Raw genomic sequence first — 25866 nt, forward strand, 5'->3', positions numbered from 1 at the left:
AGGCTTGGTGTTTAAAAGTGATTCTGGAAGATTGTTGCAGAGAAGCTACAAAGATTATGGTCTGGTAATTGTTGTTTAAGTGTAGAAGGGTTAGTCACAATGTGAATCGAGTGTTAGTTAATACAAATAACGTACCTGGTATGGGGTTTGATTAACTAACACAACGACGGGACACAGTTGTGATCTAACTAATACTCCAAGGACCAAATCTGTACATTATTTATTAAAGGGGTCTGTATGTATTTTTTGCTTGCCGTCATTGGTCTCCCTATAAAATAGGGGTTTGGTCAGATCTGTATTTCGAGAGATCATTTTTTGTATTCGTTATTCCTTTTGGTTCAATCCTCACAAAGTAGAGGTGGTTATTTTTGATTAATTCTTCTGGTATTCGTTTCTTGTGTTGGTTGTAAGATTTGTTCATGGTATCAGAGCGGCTCGCTCGATATTGTTTCGGTTTGGTGTTGATCTGAGAAGTCAAATTAGGGTTTTCAGATCTGGAAAAATCAAAAATTAGGGTTTCAGTTTTTCAAAGGTGTTTTGTGAAAATTAAGATTCGTTCTCTTCTTGTTCCTGTCAAGGTGAAACGATCTTGTTTCACTCGTTTGATCGGGCTAGATCTGGGACTGCGATTGTGGATTTAGGGCGTATTCTTGTTGAACCCTAATTTCACGAATTGTTCTTGGTTGCTGTTGATATCTGGTTGTCTTCCGCTGCTATTGAAGGTGTTGTGGAGTACTCTGTGAGCTATTTCTTCCTACTTGTGTTGGTAGCAAGTCAATGCTCGTGGGAGTTTCTGTGCTTACAGGAATCAACTGCCCCCATTGAGTACACTTGGTCTATAGCCAAGATCTCTTCTCTATTATCTGTTTGTATGAAATTTGTTGATATAATTGTTAACATGTGTTGATTCTTGTTTTATCTTTAATCTGTTTGGGTAATATTTGTTGATTTCTTATCTAAGAACACTGCACCCAACTCTTGACCTTGATCATTAAAGATCTAAGGAAACCTGATCAAGTGCAGTAGGTTCTTCTTAGTGGTTTGTGTTCTGTTATCTGTATTTCTGTGTGATTTTCTGATTTCTTGCTTGATTCTGTCAATATGTCTGATGTGGATGATGATGAGGTCACCATGATAAGTAAATTGGATTTTGGTGATCCACTTTACTTACATGCAAGTGATATTAGCAGTACACCTCTCATTAATTTCAAGTTAAAAGGGACAGAAAATTATAAATCTTGGTCATGTGCAATGGAACTTGCATTGCAAACAAAAAATAAAACTGGTTTTATAAATGGATCTTTAGAAAAATCTACTACAGATGATGTTTTAGCAAATCAATGGGAGAGGTGTAATGCTGTGGTTCTTTCATGGATCTTAGGTGCTATGAGTGAAGAATTGTATTTTGGTCAAGTATATTCCAAAGTTGCTTCTGTGGTTTGGAATGAGTTAAAGGAAACTTATGATAAAGTGGATGGGTCATTTATGTTCAATTTATATCAAAGAATAAACTCACTGACACAAAATGGCACATCTGTTTCAGATTATTATCTTAAACTTAACTCATTATGGAAACAATATGATATGCTGTGTAAAATACCATCATGTGAATGTGATGTTGATAAACTAAGACAAGATCATATAAATAACCAGAAATTAATGCAATTTTTAATGGGTCTTGATGATACTTATCAACAATTAAGAAGTAACATACTTACAACAGATCCATTGCCAAGTGTTAAAACTGCTTTTTCACTCATCTCAAGAGAAGAATCACATAGGGTTGTTAAAGAAAAGAAAGTTATAAGTGAATCATCTGCTTTTATGTCTAACATGAATAACAATAGGCAAAGAGGCTCATCCTCTGAACTAAAATGCAAAAAATGTAACAGAGTTGGACACACTATTGATAGATGCTTTGAAGTAATAGGATATCCACCTAGAAATACTAACATGAAGTGTACAAGGTGTGGTTTAACAAACCATACTATTGATAGATGTTTTGAGATTGTTGGTTATCCACCAAACTTTAAAAGAAGAAATCCTAATAGTGCTAATGCTGTGAAACACACTTCTAGTTTTAATGATGCAGGGACTTCTGTTCCTAATTCTGTTAATCTGTCAAGTGATCAAATATCCAGATTGTTGAGCATTCTGGATGGAAAAGTGAATAACAGTAATATAAAGTCTAATTTGTCAGGTGAATTCCTTAATTTAAATGCTTACTTTAATGATCATTTTCATAAATTTTTTATGGTTAATCAAGTTGAAAGTCAGAATAATAATAATTTTGGTTGGATAATTGACTCTGGAGCAAATCAACACATGACAAATAGTGATAAAAATTTTGAAGATTTAGTTGATGTAAGTAATTTGAATCTAACTGTTGGTCATCCTAATGGGACTAGAGCTTTGGTCAGTAAAATTGGGAATTTAAGGTTGTCTAAACATGTTGTTCTGCATGATGTATTAATTGTTCCACAATATTGTGTTAGTTTGCTCTCTGTGCATTGCTTAGTAAGAGATAATGATTTGTTTGTTGGTTTTGATAAAAATAAATGTTATATTCAGGATCTGAAGTCCTTAAGGACTCTGGAGACTGGTAATCAGTGTGATGGATTGTATTTGTTTGATGACAAGTTGAAAGGTGATTTAATTGATGGTACTTGTTATTTGTCCAAAACTATCTGGCATGACAGACTGGGACATCCAGCTGATCAAGTTTTACATGTTTTGAAATCTGAGTTAAAATTGAATAATTTTAAAAAACATGATCCTTGTGAAATCTGCCATAAGGCAAAGCAAACTAGAGACCCTTTTCCACTCAGTGATCACAAGACTACTGAGTTGGGTGAATTAATTCATTTGGATGTCTGGGGTCCTTATAGGGTTGTGAGTAAAGGAGGTTATAAATACTTCCTTACTATTGTGGATGACTGTACAAGAGCTGTATGGGTATACTTACTTAAATCAAAAGAACAAGTGTTTGAACATGTTGAAATGTTCTGTGTTTTGTTAAAAAATCAGTATGAAAAAAGGGTAAAGATTATTAGGAGTGATAATGGAACAGAGTTTCTAAATGCAAACATGAATAATTTTACAACTTCAAATGGTATTATCCATCAGACTACTTGTGCATACACTCCACAGCAAAATGGGATTGCTGAGAGGAAACATAGACACTTGCTAAATATAGCAAGAGCACTTATGTTTCAAGGGGGGATTCCTCTTTATATGTGGGGTGAATGTGTACTTACTGCTACTTATTTGATTAACAGGTTACCTTCTTCCATTTTGAGTGGTAAGTGTCCCTTTGAGTTGGTATATAAAAAGAAACCTAGTCTTTCCCATCTTAGGGTCTTTGGATGTCTGTGTTTTGCTTCTGTTTTAAACTCAAATGATAAGTTTTGTTCTAAGTCTGAAAAATGTGCTTTGGTTGGTTATTCTACTGTTAAGAAAGGTTACAAGTTGTATAGTTTTGATAAACAAGCTTTTATTTTTTCAAGAGATGTAAAATTTTATGAACAAATTTTTCCTTTCAAGTCTGCAAAAGATTTTTCTGAAAATATTTTACAACCAAAGGATTTAAATACTATAAACTTCTTTGATTTTTTTGATGATAACCAAGATTCTAAAAGTCCCAATGATGAAGGGAAAGACTCACAACAACATGGTGATGGCAACCAAGGGTGTTCTGTTGGTGGTTCTTCTGAGCAAACAATGGATACATCCTTACCTGCAACACCAAATGTTGACACTAATCTCCCTGAGGGCAATACATACAATCAAACTATTATACCAACTCAGGAGACTGCTCAAGATGTAAGAAGGTCATCTAGAAAAGCTCAGCTACCATCTAAATATAATGATTATGTGCTAAATGCAAAAGTTAAGTATAGTTTGGACAAAGTTATAAATTATTCTAATCTTAGTAAAGAAAATAGATGTTTTGTTTCCACTTTAAACAAAAGTGTTGAACCTGAGACTTTTTGGGAAGCATGCAAAGACCCAAAATGGGTTGATGCCATGAATTCTGAAATGGAAGCCCTTTATAGGAATGGGACCTGGGTACTTACTGATCTGCCTGAAGGTAGAGTACCTATTGGATGTAAATGGGTATACAAGATTAAATATAAGTCTAGTGGTGAAATTGATAGGTACAAAGCAAGGTTAGTTGCAAAGGGTTATAATCAAAGGGAGGGAATTGATTTTGATGAAACATTTTCTCCTGTTGTAAAAATGATTACTGTCAGATGTCTTTTAAGTGTTGCTGTACAAAAAGGGTGGAATTTATATCAATTAGATATAAATAATGTTTTTTTGTATGGTGACCTTGAAGAAGATGTTTACATGTCTTTACCTCTGGGCTATTATGATCAATCTGAGAAAAAAGTGTGCAAGCTTGTTAAGTCCCTTTATGGACTTAAGCAAGCTCCCAGGAAGTGGAATGAAAAACTCACAGCTGCTTTAATTGAGTTTGGTTTTGAGCAAAGTAAAAATGATTACTCCTTGTTTGTTAAGTGTAACAATACTTATTTTATTGGCCTGCTTGTTTATGTTGATGATATTGTTGTAACTGGTAGTGATGATAGTGAAGTTGAAAAAGTTAAAACATTTCTTGCTACAAAATTTATGATAAAAGATCTAGGGCTTCTTAAATATTTCTTAGGAATAGAAATTTTAAATGAAAAAAATGGGTTGTGTATGTGTCAAAGAAAGTACTGTGTTGAATTGTTAGCTGATTTTGGTTTAACTGCTTGTAAACCTGCCTTCACACCAATAGAGCCAAATATAGCTGAGATCAAAAATGATTATCCTGTTAAGAATGTAAATCAATATCAGAAGTTAGTAGGAAAACTCATTTATCTGACATTAACTAGACCTGATATTGCATTTACTGTTCATGTTTTAAGTCAATTTATGCATGCTCCTATGAATTCTCACATGATGATTGCTTTAAGATTGCTGAGATTCTTGAAAAAGTCTCCAGGTAAAGGTATTTTCTTGGAGAAAGGTAAAGTTTTTGACTTAAAAGCTTATGTTGATTCTGATTGGGGTAAGAAAATGATGGAAAGAAAATCTATTACTGGATATTGTGTTATGTTCTGTGGGAGTCTTGTTGCCTGGAAAAGTAAAAAACAGGAAACTGTCTCAAGATCTTCAGCAGAAGCAGAGTTTAGAGCTCTTGCATCTGTGTCATGTGAAATAATATGGATCTTGAAAGTTTTGAAAGATTTAAGAGTATCAAATTTAATTCCAGTTGAAATTTTTGTTGATAATAAAGCTGCTATACAAATCTCTTCAAATCCTGTGTTCCATGAGAGAACAAAACATTTTGAGATTGATCTCTTTTATGTAAGAGATAAAATTTGTGATGGAATTATTAAGGCTGTTAAGATTGATTCCAATGATAATCTTGCAGATGTTTTCACTAAGGGTTTAAGCTTAAGTCAGCACTCTTTTATTACAGGAAAAATGAACATGATAGATCTTTTCCACAATTAGATTAAGGGAGGGTGTTAAAAGGATTAATCTAATTGTTTGATTAAGTTTATTTCTACTCATTAAGTTTGTGTTTTTCAGGCTTGGTGTTTAAAAGTGATTCTGGAAGATTGTTGCAGAGAAGCTACAAAGATTATGGTCTGGTAATTGCTGTTCAAGTGTAGAAGGGTTAGTCACAATGTGAATCGAGTGTTAGTTAATACAAATAACGTACCTGGTATGGGGTTTGATTAACTAACACAACGACGGGACACAGTTGTGATCTAACTAATACTCCAAGGACCAAATCTGTACATTATTTATTAAAGGGGTCTGTATGTATTTTTTGCTTGCCGTCATTGGTCTCCCTATAAAATAGGGGTTTGGTCAGATCTGTATTTCAAGAGATCATTTTTTGTATTCGTTATTCCTTTTGGTTCAATCCTCACAAAGTAGAGGTGGTTATTTTTGATTAATTCTTCTGGTATTCGTTTCTTGTGTTGGTTGTAAGATTTGTTCACTTTTGTCTTCAGAAAAACAAACCCTCTTCAACAAGAACATTTGACCGCTCGCAGATATAAGACATAATAAGTTATTCAATTTGAAAAACAAACACCACCTTATTAGCTGAAAAAATAAACCCGGGGTACTATTATTCATACGTGGGCTAATCTGTATATTAGGTACTAGACAACAATTAAAGGCCCATACAATAAAGCTCAACTATTTGCCCACACAAAATAAACAAGCTTTGAAAGATTATTATTATTTTAAGGTCAAATACGTATGCCTCATATATTCCCAAAGTCATTTATGAAGCTAAATGAGCATGCATTTATCACAAAATTATATCTCCATTAAGGCTATGTGACTATCATGATATTGATAAGTTTAAGCTAATATGTGACAAAATTTGAGCCATAACCAATAAAAGTACGCAAAAAGATTGACCTGATCACATTACACTCACCTATCTACAATACTTGACAAATAGATACAAGTCATAAATACCATACCATCATACTACACAAGCAATACAAGTCATAGTTAATGTAAATACCTTTTTTAACAAACAAGGTACAACAAGAAATTTGCAGTGACAAATAAATACCAGACCATCCATTTGTTTGAAGAATTGCACAACTTCATCAACACATAATACCTAATGCACCTTCTCTTTGCTATATTTCAGGGGGGGAAAAATTGATTGTATAGTTTTCATGATATACATAAATCAACACTTCAAATTACCATCCTACAACATTGTATAAATATGAATCATAAAACCAAGAATTAATTAAGCCAAATTAGTATTATTAGTAGTGTAGTATACAATAAAGAAACAATCTTAAACCATTAAGACTAACCTGATCAAGCACAGACTCGTCAATCAAATCATCTGCCACCTCCTTCGATTTCGTAACTACCATCAAGTCATCTACACCCCATTTCCTAGCATATGGCCCACTTGTCATAAAACTCGCAAACCTCTGAAGATCACTAACCTCTTTCTGCATATATATTGCAGCCTTAGCAAACACCAAGAATCCATAGTATCATCATTTATGTGAACCTTGAAGTTGATCTTGTCTTTGTTTAACACAATCAATGTATACAATCTACCATTAAAATTATGTTTAATTCTAATTTTAGGCGTTGGAAACTAATCCTTACAAAATGCATGTGCACTCACATAATACTTTTAAACTCAATTTGACCTTTTAATAAGAAAGATGAAGATGATGAATCGTCAGCTCCACTAACACCTAACAAACTAAATTCTTATTGAATATCGTATAACGTGTTATGCCCATTCTAGTAGAGGGCTTCATTATATTGTTTTTTACCATTAAAGAGTAAAAGTATTTATGGGTAAACCCATTTTGCCTCGTTACCAACCTGCCCCGCCCGCTCTTGTTCACACCTCAAATACAATAGATGTAATACCATAAACGCTTGCATAAAATGCTTACTTTTGTACTATTGCTCTATCGAGTGATTATGTTGCTTGCCTTTCTTGAAGCCCCTCCTCAAATTAAAAGTTTGTGTTGAAGTTGCTAACAGAGTCTAGCGAAGGATCTGATCTACAGAAAGCTATTGATAAATGAATACTATAACATACAAATGAAAACGCTCAGAGTTGAAAACTATAACATACAGCACACAAGACATGATTGTAAGAGTTCCAACTACCAAAAATCAGTTTTTAAGTATATTGACTAATATTAACTAACTTGGAGTTAGAGAACATGTATCAGATGTTGTAGCTCTTGCGATCTATGTCTTTGTTAATCTGAAAAAGATAATTTGAGAATTCATAAAATTGATTGTGAGTTAAAAATAAGCTTACAACAACCGAAGTCGAACTGTGTCTTTATAGTTAATTCATAAAAGCCACGATGTTTTCTTCAGGTTCATTATTAACGACCACCATCAATGAAATGTTTAGCTGAAGATAGTTAACAAAATGTGGCATTAAGTCCAGCAACCATAATTCAAATACGATAAGATCCCTAAAATTAAATAACATAAAATCAACAAAGTGTTTTATGTTAGAAGCAAAAAACTACAACCAGATATATAAATATACATAACTGAGTTTAATCAACATACTAAATTGGTTGAGTATTCTTGTTAGAATGCAGAAACATATTAGTCAACTTACCTTTTATGGTAGGTTGACTTTGGGATCAGAAGAAAAAGTCCTTCATCATTTCCTCAAATAGAAGTTCACATGTCTGCCATATCCAACAAATAAACGGCTAAAAAGCAGGCTGCTTGTGATGACCCGAAATTTTTTGACTTATTTAAACCAATTCTCTATACGATTTATTATTTTAACACGCTAAACAAAGTCTGTTAGATTGAGTCTCAAAATTTTAGAACTGTTACATATATACAATTACCTTTGACTACTCTCGACGATTCATGAACAATTATATGTATGTATATATATATGTACAAGTAAAAACGACTTTCCTACAGTAAAACCCTATTTGCTACAGTAAAAATTACTTTGCTACAGTAAAACACAATTTGCTACAATAAAACACTATTTGCTACAGTGAAATCGTATTTTGCTACAGTGCTACAGTGCTACAGTGCTACAGTATTAATATGCTACGATTAACTATTGACAACTCATTTTACCTATAATATTCTATATGATTAAATTATATCTGTTGTGTTTATTGAAGAAACATGTCTCAAATGTCGGATGCTGAGTTTGAGCAACTAGTCGAGAAACGTGTGAATGAAAGAATTGCTGCAACCGAAGCAGCAAAAGCAACAGCCGAAGCAACAGCCGAAGCAGCAGCCAAAGCAGCAGCCGTAAACACAAATTCACGAAACGGATGCTCATACAAAACTTTTCAGGGATGCAAACCACAGACGTTTAGTGGAACTGAGGGACCAGTCGGTCTAACCCGATGGTTTGAAAAGATGGAGTCCGTTTTCAAAATCAGTAATTGTGCGAACGGAGACAAGTCAAAGTATGCTTCGTGCACGTTGCAAGATGGTGCACTTACTTGGTGGAACAATTATGCTAAAGCAGAAGGAATAGATACGGCATATGATATCTCTTGGGAAGAACTGAAAAAGATGCTAATCGAGGAGTACTGTCCTCGAAACGAGATCAGAAAAATGGAATCTGAGTTACGTAATCTGAAGGTTATCGGCGCGAATCTCAATAACTATGAAAAGCGTTTCATGGAACTAGCCTTGTTGTGTCCCGAATTGGTGCCAAATGAGAAACGAAAGATAGAAATGTATATTGACGGTTTATCGATCAATATCAAAGGAAATGTTACATCGTCCAAACCGAATACGATGCAGGAAGCCATGACAATGGCACACCAACTCATGGACCAGATCACAGAGAGTTCGATTAAGGCACCAATTACCGAAGTCAAGACAACTGAAGGAAAGAGGAAATGGGAAGACTATAAGGGCAAAAGTACTCACCTGAAGAAACAAGAAACTTTTAAAGGTAAACAAGATGGGGCAACTGCAAGTCCAAACTATAAGGGACCCCATCCGTTCTGCAAAAGATGTTATACACATCATGCAGGTTATTGTCAAGTGGTCTGTGATAAGTGCAACAAGAAAGGACATGTGGCGAAAGATTGTTATGCCACCGTTTCTGAAGTAAAGACAAAACTGACCGATGTCAAGAAATGTTTTGGATGCGGGAAGTCTGGTAACTTTATAAATCAATGCACTGATAAGGAGAAGAACAAAGAACCCGCACGTGGGAGGGCATTTAATGTTAGTGCCAGTAAAGCACGTGAGGATCCTAATCTTGTCACGGGTACGTTTACCGTTAATAATCAACTAGCTTCTATTATGTTTGATACGGGTGCTGATAGAAGTTATATGTGTAAAGACTTTAGTTTTAAACTAAAATGTGCATCATTACCTCTAGACGATAAATATACTATTGAATTAGCTAATGGTAAACTGATAAAAGCCGATAAAATTTGCCATGGTTGCGAAATGAATCTCGCTGGTGAAACCTTCAAAATCGATTTGATACCCGTAGAATTAGGAAGTTTTGACGTAATCGTTGGCATGGACTGGATGTCCAAAACAAGAGCGGAAGTTGTTTGCGCTGAGAAAGCAATCCGCATCCCTCGTAAGGATGAAACATCATTAATGATTTATGGGGAGAAGAGCAACTCAAAGCTGAACTTTATCAGCTGTATGTGTAACATCCCGCGTTTTTCCGTTAAATTTATTTTTAACACCGTTTTTTTTAAATAATATCTTTCGCTATTTAAATTCCCAATTTCCGTTGACTAACGTTTATAATATTCTCATTATTTAATTATAACATCACTCGTCTACTCGAGCGTTTTTAAAATATTTCGTTTGGTTAATTCCCGCACCCGACTACAAACATGAGGGACTTAAGTTGACAAGTGGGCAAAGTGGTGACTAGGTCAACTAGTCAACCACTTCACCTCCTCCATTCATTTCCACCAACACCTCTTCCTCTTTTTCTCTCTACTTCTCTTTTATGAACATAAACACCAAAATCACAAAATCATCATCTAAATCCGATTGGAGAAGCAAACATCAAAACAAATTGTACTTTTGGAATCCTCGTTTTATCCTCTTCGATTTGATACTAGTCTCATGGCATGGGGTAAGAATTTCTCATGAAACCCTAACTTGTTAAATTCGTTTTTAGACTTGTCAAGTGGTTAATTAGTGTCTATGGCTCGTAGGGATGTCGTGTATGTAATTTGTATGCTCGTTCTTCGTGTTTTGAAAATATGACATGAACACCCAAATGGGTCTAGCTTAATCTTGAGTTTTGGTTGCTCAAATGATGTTATAAGATAAAGTGTATGTGTTAAAAGTGTTAGTTACTTCATTAGCTTCATTTTGATATGTTGGATGATGATAAACTAGCTCAATAACATGAAATGTGTTTTTGGTGAATCGATTATCGTTTTGGTGGGAACTTGATGCGGTTGAATGCTAGTTAAGACACTTGTTTGAATGTATGCTAGTTAACTAGTTAAATTGTATGCGTAAATAGCTTCGAAATGGTGTGATGTATGCTAGCGTTTGATTAGTGAATCATAAGTCTCATTTGTGTCGAAATTGATTTTGAAACGATAACGTGGCTAGTGATTTTGACGTAGTAAATGTTTATTGAAACTTGGAATATGCGTCTAGTTGCAATGTATGCGTTATTACCTTCAAAACGGCATATCATTTGTATGTTAAAAGTTCCCGAATCATAAAATACGTTTTACGAACTTGAAACTTTGAAAATAAACCTTTCTTGATCAATTGACGAGTTTTCGGTTATTGTAAATGATGTTTTTGATTGATGATATGTGGTTAGTTGTATTCCTCGTCAAAATACCTTTTCGACGATATATGATAGGCATTATAAGTGTTTGCGGGTCAATTGTTGTGTTAGAATTGATTTTGGTTCGTGCATACTTTGAAAAACTGACCAGAAATCTCTGCCCAGATGGTGGCGCGGCGCGCCCCATCCCCGCGCGGCGCGCGGATTGGCCTGGCCAGATTCTGCTTTGTTTGGCGCATTTCACGCGAAATGTTTGACTAGCTATCGACCTCCGATTCACATGAAACTTGTTTTAATATACTTGTATATGAATATTTAGCATAGAAAAATAGTCCGGGACCCGACCCGAACGCGTTGACTTTTTCGTTGACTTTGACCAAGTTTGACTTTTAGTCAAACTTAACCAAACTTTTATACAATCATTCTAACATGCTTTTATACTTGTTTCTTGTATGAAACTTGACAACGTGATTCACATGCTATACTTAATCGAGTCGTAACGAGCCATAGGACTAATTGAACACATTTCACCCGACCTTGTGTCGTAACCGGTTAATTGACACAACTTACTTGTTTAGGTCAAGGCTATGCAACTTTCATGCATACGTTACTTTGTGAAGTACTTTTATACTCGTCAACTCGAGGTGAGATCATAGTCCCACCTTTTCAACAACTTTTTATACTTTTAAATTGTGGGCTGAGAAACATATACTTTGTTACATTTTGTGCTACTTACTTTTATACTTTGAACACAAGTACAAGGAAAACAAACATTCCACAGCGAGTTAGAACAAAAATCCTCAATTCGATTATCATTAGTTACACTTGCAGGGTGTAAGCGAGAACTTATATTGTGTGGCCATACGGGTTTGACAAACCCTCATTCGGACGGTTCGCTACCGTTATGCGGATGAAATATATTTTTGAGAATTAGTGTATGTTCTAATACTATTGTGATGGGGTTTTATGGAAGGAAACGTTAAGTCTTGATAATTGGGTGCTCGCGAACAATACTTTTGGAATGCAAACGATTTAGATAATCAACTATGGGAATACTAAATCTTGTGGTTCAAAAACAACGTTTACAAATACATCTATGATTTCACCAACGTTTTTCGTTGACAGTTTTCTATATGTTTCTCAGGTTCATACTTGGCTATTTGATACATGCTTCCGCGTACACTCATACTTACTTGGAGTCGAGCATACATGCATACACTCTGATTTCTTGCTTGGGGTCAAGTATACATACATACATTACGCTAGGGATAGCACTTTTGGATTCAAACTTTTGTTTACATACTTACGCTATTTATAGCACTGTGTTTTTCAACTTATATTATGTCGCAAGTTATTTCATTTATACCTTATGACTTTTGTAAACTTAGACTTGTTGTCGAACGGTTTTGTAAACTAAACTTGCAAGTCTTGTGCCTTTCAAATGAATGCGACATAATTTTGGTCAAACGAGTCTCATATAGGGACTACGACCACGCAATGGGACCTAAGTTAACGGCGCCGTCAATAACGGTTTTGGTCGGGTCGCTACAAGTGGTATCAGAGCGTTGGTTGTAGGGAACTAGGACGTGCATTAGTGTGTCTGACAGAGTCGTTAGGACGCATTAGTGAGCCTAGACTACAACCGGATAGTTAGCATTTGCATTCTGACATACATTTGCTATAGATAGCACTTACTTGACTACTTGTGCATTATACTTGAATCATTCTTAGGCAAATTTTTTTAATGGTACCCAACCTTCATCATACGAACTCGTATTCCGCCACTTTTTGGTAACACACGTAAATTCATGATTCATACACGTATGGATGACGACGACTTCATTAGTCACACTTGTTCGGGAACTCTGTCTCCCGGATTGTTATTTGCCACCGTTTCAACTTGCTATCGGTTTCCCACTGGTGTTTCTTACTATCTACTTTTTGGTGTTACTACCATCACTACTCTAGGTGAGTATCGTCATCAACATTTATCACTACGGTTGCATGCTACTCGTTATCATGACTCGTTACTCTTTTCATACCTAAATACAATATTGTCTGACTCGAACCACATTGACGTGAACAATCAACTATACACTTCCCTCGGGGAACGCATCTTCAGAGTTGCACCAATTCTTTCGATTTAATACGAGTCACGTTTGAGACGTCGTTACACTTTGTTCATTCTAGATCTTCACAGTTACACGAACTTGATGTTATGGAGTGATGTGGGAATGGAGATATGAGTTAGCGTAATATAACGACACTCGATCAACGTGGTTATATTACGGTAAGACATACCAAAGTTCTAGTGACGCGTGATGGTGGTTAGACTCGATCAACCTAAACACCACCATGTGCCATGTACATGACTTCATCTTTTCAGGTTTGGACATCCGAAAACTCCGAGAATATTTATAACAACCATACCGGGGACACACCTTCAATTATTGTCAAATTATATTTATGCTTCCGAATGAATTACCGATTCCATTCGACTTCAACCGTATGTCACACGGGTATACTAGCTCGTTCTCGCGCAGTCTTATTGACTAACTACAATTTACTCGTTATGCTCGCATCGAGGCGGAAACTTCTCTCGCCTTACACTCGTAATTCCGGTTCAGGAAATCTTTTATTTTAAATTCTCAATGGAGGGAGAGACTCCTCACATTATACTAGTATTCGCCTCGAGGATGAATAGTCCTAACGAACGTTTTTGGAAACCGATAAATCTTCCGCGACGCGAATTTTCTTGAGAAACTTGTCCTAGCTAACGTTTTCAATTCCTAGCAAACTTGTTCAATATGCCTTAGGGAAATGTACCCCGTTTCGGATCGAGATCCTCGTTTCACTTCTAGATTTTGGAGTACCTTACAAAAAGCCTCGGGACCGCGTTTAGACATGAGTACCGTGTACCATCCACAACCCGACGGACCGAACAAACATGCGATTTAAACCTTGGAAACCATAATACAAGTTTGTATTACCAACTTCAAATTTACTTGAGAAAAGTATTTTCCTTTAACCAAATCCTCGTACTACAATGATTTTCATTCGAGTTTTAACGTCACTCCTTTTGAAACCACACGTGACCGGAAAACGTCATTCTCCTTTGTCGAACCAAGTAAACGATGATCAATTCACCGGGGCCGAGGTTATTCATGAGCAACCGAGAAAAGTTATTCATATTCAGGTAAAACCCTACGCGACTCGTAATCACCAAGAGCTACGCCGATGTTAGACGTAAACATTTCAAATTCCACGTGGGAAACCGCGTCACGTTAAGAGTCGCACCTTGGAAAGGTGCAATCCGTTTCGGGAAAATGTAGGAAGCTAAATCCGCGATATTTTGATCCTTTAAATTCTTGGGGTGTTTTGGACCCGTCGCTAGCCGTTTAGACTTTTCCGACTCATTTTGGGTCTCCGTTTATCCTACATTCGATGTATCAACTCAAAGACGTGTTTTGCGAAACGAGAATTTGTTATCTCCTTTGATGAACTCACTATCGACGATAACCCTCACTTCCTAGGAGGACCGGTTGAAACCATGAATCATGGAAGCCAAACCTTAAAACAACATATGATCCCGACCGTCAAAATTCGTGGAAATACTCAAGGACGTACCTTCACTTATTCGTAGAATTTACAACGCAAGGTCTCGAGTAAGATTCAACAACTACTACTTCCAACTAAATTTCGGGACGAAATTTCTTTTGAGGTGTGGATAATGTAACATCCCGCGTTTTTCCGTTAAATTTATTTTTAACACCGTTTTTTTTAAATAATATCTTTCGCTATTTAAATTCCCAATTTCCGTTGACTAACGTTTATAATATTCTCGTTATTTAATTATAACATCACTCGTCTACTCGAGCGTTTTTAAAATATTTCGTTTGGTTAATTCCCGCACCCGACTACAAACATGAGGGACTTAAGTTGACAAGTGGGCAAAGTGGTGACTAGGTCAACTAGTCAACCACTTCACCTCCTCCATTCATTTCCACCAACACCTCTTCCTCTTTTTCTCTCTACTTCTCTTTTATGAACATAAACACCAAAATCACAAAATCATCATCTAAATCCGATTGGAGAAGCAAACATCAAAACAAATTGTACTTTTGGAATCCTCGTTTCATCCTCTTCGATTTGATACTAGTCTCATGGCATGGGGTAAGAATTTCTCATGAAACCCTAACTTGTTAAATTCGTTTTTAGACTTGTCAAGTGGTTAATTAGTGTCTATGGCTCGTAGGGATGTCGTGTATGTAATTTGTATGCTCGTTCTTCGTGTTTTGAAAATATGACATGAACACCCAAATGGGTCTAGCTTAATCTTGAGTTTTGGTTGCTCAAATGATGTTATAAGATAAAGTGTATGTGTTAAAAGTGTTAGTTACTTCATTAGCTTCATTTTGATATGTTGGATGATGATAAACTAGCTCAATAACATGAAATGTGTTTTTGGTGAATCGATTATCGTTTTGGTGGGAACTTGATGCGGTTGAATGCTAGTTAAGACACTTGTTTGAATGTATGCTAGTTAACTAGTTAAATTGTATGCGTAAATAGCTTCGAAATGGTGTGATGTATGCTAGCGTTTGATTAGTGAATCATAAGTCTCATTTGTGTCGAAATTGATTTTGAAACGATAACGTAGCTAGTGATTTTGACGTAGTAAATGTTTATTGAAACTTGGAATATGCGTCTAGTTGCAATGTATGCGTTATTACCTTCAAAACGGCATATCATTTGTATGTTAAAAGTTCCCGAATCATAAAATACGTTTTACGAACTTGAAACTTTGAAAATAAACCTTTCTTGATCAATTGACGAGTTTTCGGTTATTGTAAATGATGTTTTTGATTGATGATATGTGGTTAGTTGTATTCCTCGTCAAAATACCTTTTCGACGATATATGATAGGCATTATAAGTGTTTGCGGGTCAATTGTTGTGTTAGAATTGATTTTGGTTCGTGCATACTTTGAAAAACTGACCAGAAATCTCTGCCCAGATGGTGGCGCGGCGCGCCCCATCCCCGCGCGGCGCGCGGATTGGCCTGGCCAGATTCTGCTTTGTTTGGCGCATTTCACGCGAAATGTTTGACTAGCTATCGACCTCCGATTCACATGAAACTTGTTTTAATATACTTGTATATGAATATTTAGCATAGAAAAATAGTCCGGGACCCGACCCGAACGCGTTGACTTTTTCGTTGACTTTGACCAAGTTTGACTTTTAGTCAAACTTAACCAAACTTTTATACAATCATTCTAACATGCTTTTATACTTGTTTCTTGTATGAAACTTGACAACGTGATTCACATGCTATACTTAATCGAGTCGTAACGAGCCATAGGACTAATTGAACACATTTCACCCGACCTTGTGTCGTAACCGGTTAATTGACACAACTTACTTGTTTAGGTCAAGGCTATGCAACTTTCATGCATACGTTACTTTGTGAAGTACTTTTATACTCGTCAACTCGAGGTGAGATCATAGTCCCACCTTTTTAACAACTTTTTATACTTTTAAATTGTGGGCTGAGAAACATATACTTTGTTACATTTTGTGCTACTTACTTTTATACTTTGAACACAAGTACAAGGAAAACAAACATTCCACAGCGAGTTAGAACAAAAATCCTCAATTCGATTATCATTAGTTACACTTGCAGGGTGTAAGCGAGAACTTATATTGTGTGGCCATACGGGTTTGACAAACCCTCATTCGGACGGTTCGCTACCGTTATGCGGATGAAATATATTTTTGAGAAACAGTGTATGTTCTAACACTATTGTGATGGGGTTCTATGGAAGGAAACGTTAAGTCTTGATAATTGGGTGCTCGCGAACAATACTTTTGGAATGCAAACGATTTAGATAATCAACTATGGGAATACTAAATCTTGTGGTTCAAAAACAACGTTTACAAATACATCTATGATTTCACCAACGTTTTTCGTTGACAGTTTTCTATATGTTTCTCAGGTTCATACTTGGCTATTTGATACATGCTTCCGCGTACACTCATACTTACTTGGAGTCGAGCATACATGCATACACTCTGATTTCTTGCTTGGGGTCAAGTATACATACATACATTACGCTAGGGATAGCACTTTTGGATTCAAACTTTTGTTTACATACTTACGCTATTTATAGCACTGTGTTTTTCAACTTATATTATGTCGCAAGTTATTTCATTTATACCTTATGACTTTTGTAAACTTAGACTTGTTGTCGAACGGTTTTGTAAACTAAACTTGCAAGTCTTGTGCCTTTCAAATGAATGCGACATAATTTTGGTCAAACGAGTCTCATATAGGGACTACGACCACGCAATGGGACCTAAGTTAACGGCGCCGTCAATAACGGTTTTGGTCGGGTCGCTACAGTATGAAGGCCCAGAAACTTATAAGAAAAGGTTGTTATGCTATTCTGGCACATGCAAAGAAGATCGATACTGAAGAAAGAAGCATTAATGACATGCCGGTTGTAAGAGAATATCCCGGAGTATTTCCAGAAGAATTACCGGGGCTACCTCCACACAGATGTGTAGAATTCCAGATTGATCTCATACCAGGAGCTGCACCTGTAGCCCGATCTCCATATAGACTTGCACCTTCAGAAATGCAAGAATTACAAGACCAGTTGCAAGAATTATCGGATCGTGGATTTATTCGTCCTAGTTTTTCACCTTGGGGTGCTCCTATTCTGTTCGTCAAGAAGAAGGATGGATCTATGAGAATGTGCATAGATTACCGAGAATTAAACAAATTAACGATCAAGAATCGGTACCCATTACCGAGGATTGATGATTTGTTTGATCAATTGCAAGGATCAAGTGTTTATTCTAAGATTGATCTACGCTCCGGATATCATCAGCTGAGAGTGAAGGAAGAAGATGTTCCTAAAACCGCGTTCAGAACCCGTTACGGTCACTATGAGTTTCTAGTCATGCCTTTTGGATTAACTAATGCTCCAGCAGTATTCATGGATCTAATGAATCGCATCTGTAGACCGTATTTAGATAAATTTGTCATTGTTTTTATCGACGACATATTGATTTACTCGAAGAACAAGGAAGAACATGAGCAACACTTAAGACTGGTACTGGAGATACTCAAGAAAGAAGAATTGTACGCAAAATTTTCGAAGTGTGATTTCTGGTTACAAGAAGTACAATTTTTGGGCCATGTTGTCAGTAAACATGGAATTAAAGTTGACCCCGCCAAGATCGAAGCCATTAGTAAATGGGAAACGCCGAAGACTCCAACACAAATTCGCAAATTCTTAGGTCTTGCTGGTTACTACCGAAGATTCATTCAAGATTTCTCTAGAATCGCCAAACCCTTAACTGCATTGACTCAAAAGGGAAAGAAGTATGATTGGTCCACGGAACAGGAATCCTCATTCCAGTTATTAAAGAAGAAGTTAACGTCTGCACCCATTTTGTCATTACCGGAAGGAAATGATGATTTCGTGATCTATTGTGACGCTTCGCGCCAAGGTTTAGGATGTGTATTAATGCAACGCACAAAAGTCATCGCATATGCCTCACGACAACTAAAAATTCATGAAAAGAACTATACGACGCACGATTTAGAACTTGGAGCAGTAGTTTTTGCACTCAAAATATGGAGACACTATCTATATGGCACCAAGTGTACAGTGTACACCGACCATAAGAGTCTTCAGCATATTTTTGATCAAAAACAACTCAATATGAGGCAACGTCGCTGGGTAGAGTTGTTAAACGATTACGATTGTGAAATCCGTTACCACCCCGGAAAGGCTAATGTTGTAGCTGATGCCCTAAGTCGAAAAGAAAGAGTAAAACCTCTTAGGGTCCGAGCTTTGAATATTACAATTCGTACTGATCTCACAAAGCAAATTCAAGCAGCACAGTTAGAGGCTTTAAAAGAAGAAAACGAAAAAGGCGAAATAAGCAAAGGGTTAGAAAAACAACTTGAAGAAAAAGCCGATGGAACCCTGTATTTTGCTGGTAGGATATGGGTACCAAAACATGGTAACCTAAGGCAACTAGTACTGGATGAAGCACACAAAACGAGGTACTCAATTCACCCAGGAAACGGAAAAATGTACCACGATCTCAAGAAGTTTTATTGGTGGCCTAATATGAAAACAGAAATTGCTACTTATGTAAGCAAATGTTTAACGTGTGCAAAGGTCAAAGCTGAGCACCAAAAGCCGTCAGGATTACTGCAACAACCAGAAATTCCGCAGTGGAAATGGGAAAGAATAACCATGGATTTCATTACGAAATTGCCAAGGACTGCAAGTAGTCATGATACTATTTGGGTGATAGTTGATCGTCTAACTAAATCAGCTCACTTTCTACCAATAAAGGAGACAGACAGTATGGAGAAATTAGCACGCCTATATTTGAAGGAAGTAGTTTCCAGGCATGGTGTACCCATCTCTGTCATATCTGATCGCGACACCCGATTCACATCACGTTTCTGGCAGTCATTACAAAAAGCATTGGGAACTCGATTAGATATGAGCACCGCTTATCACCCACAGACAGATGGTCAAAGTGAAAGAACAATACAAACATTGGAAGACATGTTACGGGCATGCGTGATTGACTTTGGAACCAGTTGGGATGGACACTTACCGTTGGCAGAATTTTCATACAATAACAGCTATCATACGAGCATCAACGCAGCGCCATTTGAAGCACTTTACGGTAGAAAGTGCAGATCTCCTATCTGTTGGAGTGAAGTAGGAGAAAGACAACTTACTGGACCAGAAATTATTCATGAAACCAGCGAAAAGATCATTCAAATACAACAGCGATTGAAAACGGCCATGAGTCGCCAAAAGAGTTATGCTGATGTAAGAAGAAAACCGCTAGAATTTCAAGTGGGCGACAAAGTCATGTTGAAAGTGTCACCCTGGAAAGGCGTTGTACGATTCGGTAAACGAGGAAAGCTAAGTCCTAGGTACGTAGGACCCTTTGAAATCACCGAAAGAATTGGAACAGTTGCTTATAGATTAAAGCTACCGCAAGAACTTAGTAGTGTTCACAACACATTTCATGTGTCAAATTTAAAGAAATGTTTAGCTGAAGAGGATGTCGTAATTCCTCTTGAAGAAATACGAATCAATGATAAACTCCATTTTATCGAAGAACCTGTTGAAATCATGGACCGTGAGGTCAAACAACTAAAACAAAGCAAAATACCGATAGTTAGGGTTCGTTGGAACGCAAGACGAGGACCCGAGTTTACTTGTGAAACGTCCGCGACTAATCCTCCCGGACGAAGTCATCAACAGTTGGTCCCATCGCGATGATCGACTCCAAGTAAAGTCCTTAACATGAGCTAATGCACAGCGGAAGTCTTAATTCGTACCTGAGAAAATACATGCTTTAAAAGGTCAACATAAAGTTGGTGAGATATATAGGTTTGATGCTAGCAGCGTTATAACAATGGACCACAAGATTTCATATGTAAACATTTTAATAAAAATATTCTAAGTGGTTGAGCACTTGGTAACCATACTTAACATTTAATCACGTCGCATATTCCCTTTATTATGAAATCTTACTACACTGTACCAAGTGTAGTCACGAAACGAAGTACTGTGCAACCGTTGAATACTGGTCGTCCAGTCCGGTTGGGGTTGTCAGGCCCGATAGATCTATCAACAGGATTCGCGTTTACAATACCGCTGTAAATAATAGTTACCAAGCTACAGGGAAGTATGCCAGTGGTACAACTCAACGTAGAATATATTTTTCAGTTACTCGTGTCCATAACGTAAATCATTTATAAAAACAGCGCATGTATTCTCATCCCAAAATATTTAGAGTTTAAAAGGGACTATATACTCACCATACTGTATTTTGTAGTAAAAATACATATAACATCATTTAACATGTGCAAAGTTGGCCTTCGATTCACGAACCTATATCATTTATATATATTAATACACATAATTGAAACCGAATACCTTCATATTTATTTTCTTATGTATCAAGATTAATATTCTTATATATATTTTATTAATACTTATAGTATGTTATAATACTTATTTGGTATATAATTTAATTATCGTTATAATAGTGTATTAGCTAAAACATAATCTTATGTATTAATGTACAAAATATTTATTTGTTAAAATGATAGTCTTGAATTTATTGATTTATTGTTAATAATAATAATAACTTTATTAATAATGATAATGATAATACTAATTACAAAGATGAAAATAATAATAATGATAATAATGATGTAAATGATAATATTAATTATAATACTTATAATAATAATATAATAATAATGATAATAATAATAATTATGATATTAATAATAATTTTTATTCTAATCTAATAATAGTAATAATAATGGTAATAATGATTATAATTATAGAGATAATACTACTTATGTAATATTAGTAATAATAATAATAACAATAATAATAATAATAATAATAATAATAATAATAATAATAATAATGTTAATAACTTTTAAATAAAATAAAGACTACCTTCAAGTAAACCTTCTTTTCTTTTTAAAAAAAAAATCATGAGTCGGGCTCGAACCCGCAACCTCCCGTATAACCATCATCACGCCAAACCAGCTGGGCTGTTGCCCTTATTCGTAATATAACAGAATCGATTATTTATATCCCGTATCAAATACAGTGCCTTCTTCTTCCTCTAGATTCAATCGACCCAGACAAATAGTCAATCCACCAAAACTTTGAAATGGTTTTTAATAAATTGTAACAGAACAAAACCCGATTTAATTTAGGTAAATTTAAATTATTAAACTCTTTAAAAAAAAAACAAAGAAGACAGAAAGCACTTCAAGGTTGCTCGTCGCTGCTATACAAAAAAAAATATAGATTTTGAGATTCATCACGTTTTGGACGAAGTCTATAACACGAATTAAGTTGCATATTACACATATAATCTATTGGAATTATCAATTAATCTTTAAACTTAAAAACGAATATGAATTTCTTCATGAACAACTCAATTGACTTTTTAGAAAAAAAAAACCTTTGATTTCAAAATTCGGATTAGATTGAAAAGATTGGGAGCCGTAACTTTGCAGATATGTAGAGTACAAGATTCTAAATAAAACTGCATTAACAGATTTTCTATTTCAATTCGTTTCTTGACTTTTGATTAATTGAACCAGTAACAGGGAACCGAACTCGCTTTCCCCTGGTTCTGTTTAAATTTCGAATGGAATATAGAAGCTAAATATGGAATGGAATTAGGTGAGTGATGCAGCAAGCTAAATCTGATAGAAGTAGTTTTTATTCTGAAGGAACCCGACAAGGAATCACGATTACACAGAGGCAAACAAAGAAAAAAATGTAACTGATAAAGATGGATTCCAGATATCACGCGTAATTAGCTGTATATTTTTATTTATATAACAGGTATGAATTCGACAAGAGGAATCAAAATCAGAAGAAGATAAATAGAAAAAAATAAAATACAAAAAGGCAGATAACGACTTGAAAGATAATTATACCAATTTTAATGTAGCTGATTTGAAAAAAACAAACAGATATCGATTTGAAATGGATTCTGTTTTACTCCGAAATTTTATAGTTAGTTTTATTAAATATATTAATAAAATAATAATAATGATAATAAATATTAATAATAATAATAATAGAATTAATACAAGTAATATTTAATAATGATAGTGAGGCTAATAATATTAATATTAAAGTAATATTAATAAGAAAAATGATAATAATTATTAATAAATGTATAACAATAATATTACTAATAATATTAATGATAATAATAATAATTAATCTTATCCTTTTCTAATAATTATAATGATAAATGATAATAATTTATAATAATAATTCTTAGTAATAATAATGATATTGATAAATATAATATTATTACTTACAATGCTAAGTTATATTTTCTTTTTAAAATATAATTATAATAGTTATGATATCAGTATAAATAATAATATTAGTAATATTTGTAATTAATGTATCAAATTTCATATTTATGTTTTATATATAATAACAATAATAATACCCCTATTAGTATTTAATATTTATATGTTTTATGTAAATATATATACAACATATATTATTGAAGTCACACATATATATTTATTCAATTCACAAATTAATTATTCTATATATTATTTTACATATTTAATAATTCCATACCAATGATTACCAACATAAATATATCTATTTATATATATAAACATATATCTATTTACAGACAGTTGTTCGTGAATCGTCGGGCATGGTCAAAGGGTAATTAATTATCCAAATATAGATTTCAGGCTTTCTAGACTCAACATTAGGGTTTTTGCTTATCGTGTCGGAAACATATAGAGATTATGGTTTAAATTTGGTCGGAAATTTCCGGGTCGTTACAGTACCCACCTGTTAAAGAAATTTCGTCCCCGAAATTTGGTAGAGGTTGTCATAGAAACAATAGGAATGTTTTCATGACAAATATGAGGTATTAATGGAGTTTTATCAGTATTGAAAGATAAAAATAAAATAATTCGATCATGTGAAGCGCACGAGTGAAGCTATCACAAAAGAGTGAAATAAGTAACTATGGAATCGTTTTTAACCGATGACGTGGTTAGGACTGATTTCCGAAATTTAAGGGATTTAGAGAAAAATCTTACGTACTAAGATTTGGTTCTTCGGCGATCAGGATTTGTTTTATTTAATGCGGCAATCTGCTTTGATTTCTCTGTCGAATATTTTACTATAAATTCACCCCTTCATCTCTTTACAACTCACTCCTTCTATTTTTTTTTTTCCCCCCTCTACTCATTCCTTAATATGCTCCATCCCATTTTGATTCTTATTATACTTCTAACTTTCATATCTTTCATTCTTCTCTTTCATTTACCGCCAGAAGAATCTATTTACTTCTATCATTTTCTCGGAATTATAATATTTTTAATTTTCCCGTGTCTTTACGTTGCAATACGTATTGGTTTGTAAATCCTGGGTGGTTTTCGGCCTTTGTATTCTTCATTATTTTTTTCAAAGCTTCATGTTTTCGTCTTCTCTTCCCGACTTTGAGTCAAGCGAGCAATGGTCCGGAATTTGTAGGTATGAAATTTCAGAATGAACATAGCTGATGCTCTTAGAAAGAAATGGAAATGGCACGATTTTGATTTGTCAAATTACCAGAATATCCAGAAAGATAGAACTATCAAGATGATATGTTCTTGATATGTATGGAGATTGGATAGAATGTAAGAGCCGTGTAACATGGCACATGATGATGGTACTGTGAATCATCACATTCCATTAGAAACTTAACATAACTTACTGTAATATAATGAAGTTGATCAAGTTTCATTATATTATACTAATTCATGCGTCAGTTCCTAACACTACCTCAAAACATTCATATTTTAAATTCGAATGTTTCAGAATTTAGAAACTAACACAGTTTCTTTTATGATGTGATACAGATAACGTGAGAAGATAGATGATTTCCGATAAGAATAGTTATAAAATATCTTCAGAAACATTGAGGATATTTATAATGAAAGATATGATAATATCTTGGAACTTCTAATGCCGAAGGATGATGATGAAGAATAGGTCAGCAAAGGTTTTAGAGTAAGGAGTAGGGTATGTATTACGGATTTCAGCAGGCACTGAATCTTTTAAATTCTTTGAAGTCAAACTTATTCTTTGTGATTTGTCCACGACTTTCTTCATAGTTTTGCATAATCCGCTTTTCGGTACTAAATTTTCTATCAACTTTTGGCCATTATGACCATCTACCACATGCTGCTTCGTCAGCATTTTCAAAGTTAATGGATCAGAGTCATCGATTATCAAACCGAGGTGGTTTTAGAAGATTTGTGTTTTTAGATGATTAAACGCTGATGGTAATATAATGGAATAAAAAGGTTCTCCGGTAATGACGGCGAAAGGACGGCGTATATATATCGAAACTAACCTTTCTGAGAAGTCGAGGTTAACTTGCTGGAGCTGTGACAAAATTGGCTAATTTGAAAAGGGATTGCAAAGTTATTTTGGGTAATAATAACACTAAAGAAATTAACACTGCTGCGTGTTAAACGTTGACTCAGTCTCCGAGAGTCTTTCAGGAGCATAAGTCTTTTCTTCCGTAGATGAAACGCGGTTGGTTCATCCTCTCGATTGAGGGGTTTTCAAGAATCATGAAAGATTTGAACACGCATTGTAATTGTCGAGATACAAATGAGGTTTAAGATGAAATCAAGTGGCAAGCTTGAAGAATTATTTAGTTTCATATGTTATAATCAATATTTTAATTTAATTCATTTTAATTGTCCAATGTTAACAGTCCAATAGTCCGATGGTTCAATGATTCATATATAATTTAATATATAATATTCGAATTAAATAATACGTATCGTGACCCGTGTACCGGTCTCGGTGTCGATCACAACTCAAAGTATATATATATTTTGGAATCAACTCCGACCCTGTATAGTCAACTCCCACCTTCACATATAGAGTGTCTACGGTTGTTCCGAAATATATATATAGATGGGTCGATATG

At 34.9% G+C, this 25866-nt stretch overlaps 1 long non-coding RNA gene across 8 annotated transcripts in view; it reads right to left on the bottom strand.

Moving 5' to 3' along the window:
* Positions 1-6658: 6658 nt before the first annotated feature.
* LOC139886669 (uncharacterized) overlaps positions 6659-25866 on the bottom strand; it is a 31741-nt gene continuing 12533 nt past the window's right edge. For 4 of the 8 annotated variants that reach the window (XR_011772542.1, XR_011772546.1, XR_011772543.1 and 1 more), the window contains 3 exons: positions 7832-7930; positions 7455-7565; positions 6659-6992 (listed from right to left, as the gene is read on the bottom strand). This is a non-coding gene — a long non-coding RNA (uncharacterized lncRNA). Of the gene's footprint in view, positions 6993-7454; positions 7576-7831; positions 7931-25866 lie in introns of all 8 variants that reach the window. The other 4 variants (XR_011772545.1, XR_011772549.1, XR_011772544.1 and 1 more) reach the window with 3 other exon arrangements.

This window comes from Rutidosis leptorrhynchoides, chromosome 1, assembly GCF_046630445.1.
Source record: "Rutidosis leptorrhynchoides isolate AG116_Rl617_1_P2 chromosome 1, CSIRO_AGI_Rlap_v1, whole genome shotgun sequence".
NCBI classification, from domain to species: Eukaryota; Viridiplantae; Streptophyta; class Magnoliopsida; order Asterales; family Asteraceae; genus Rutidosis; species Rutidosis leptorrhynchoides.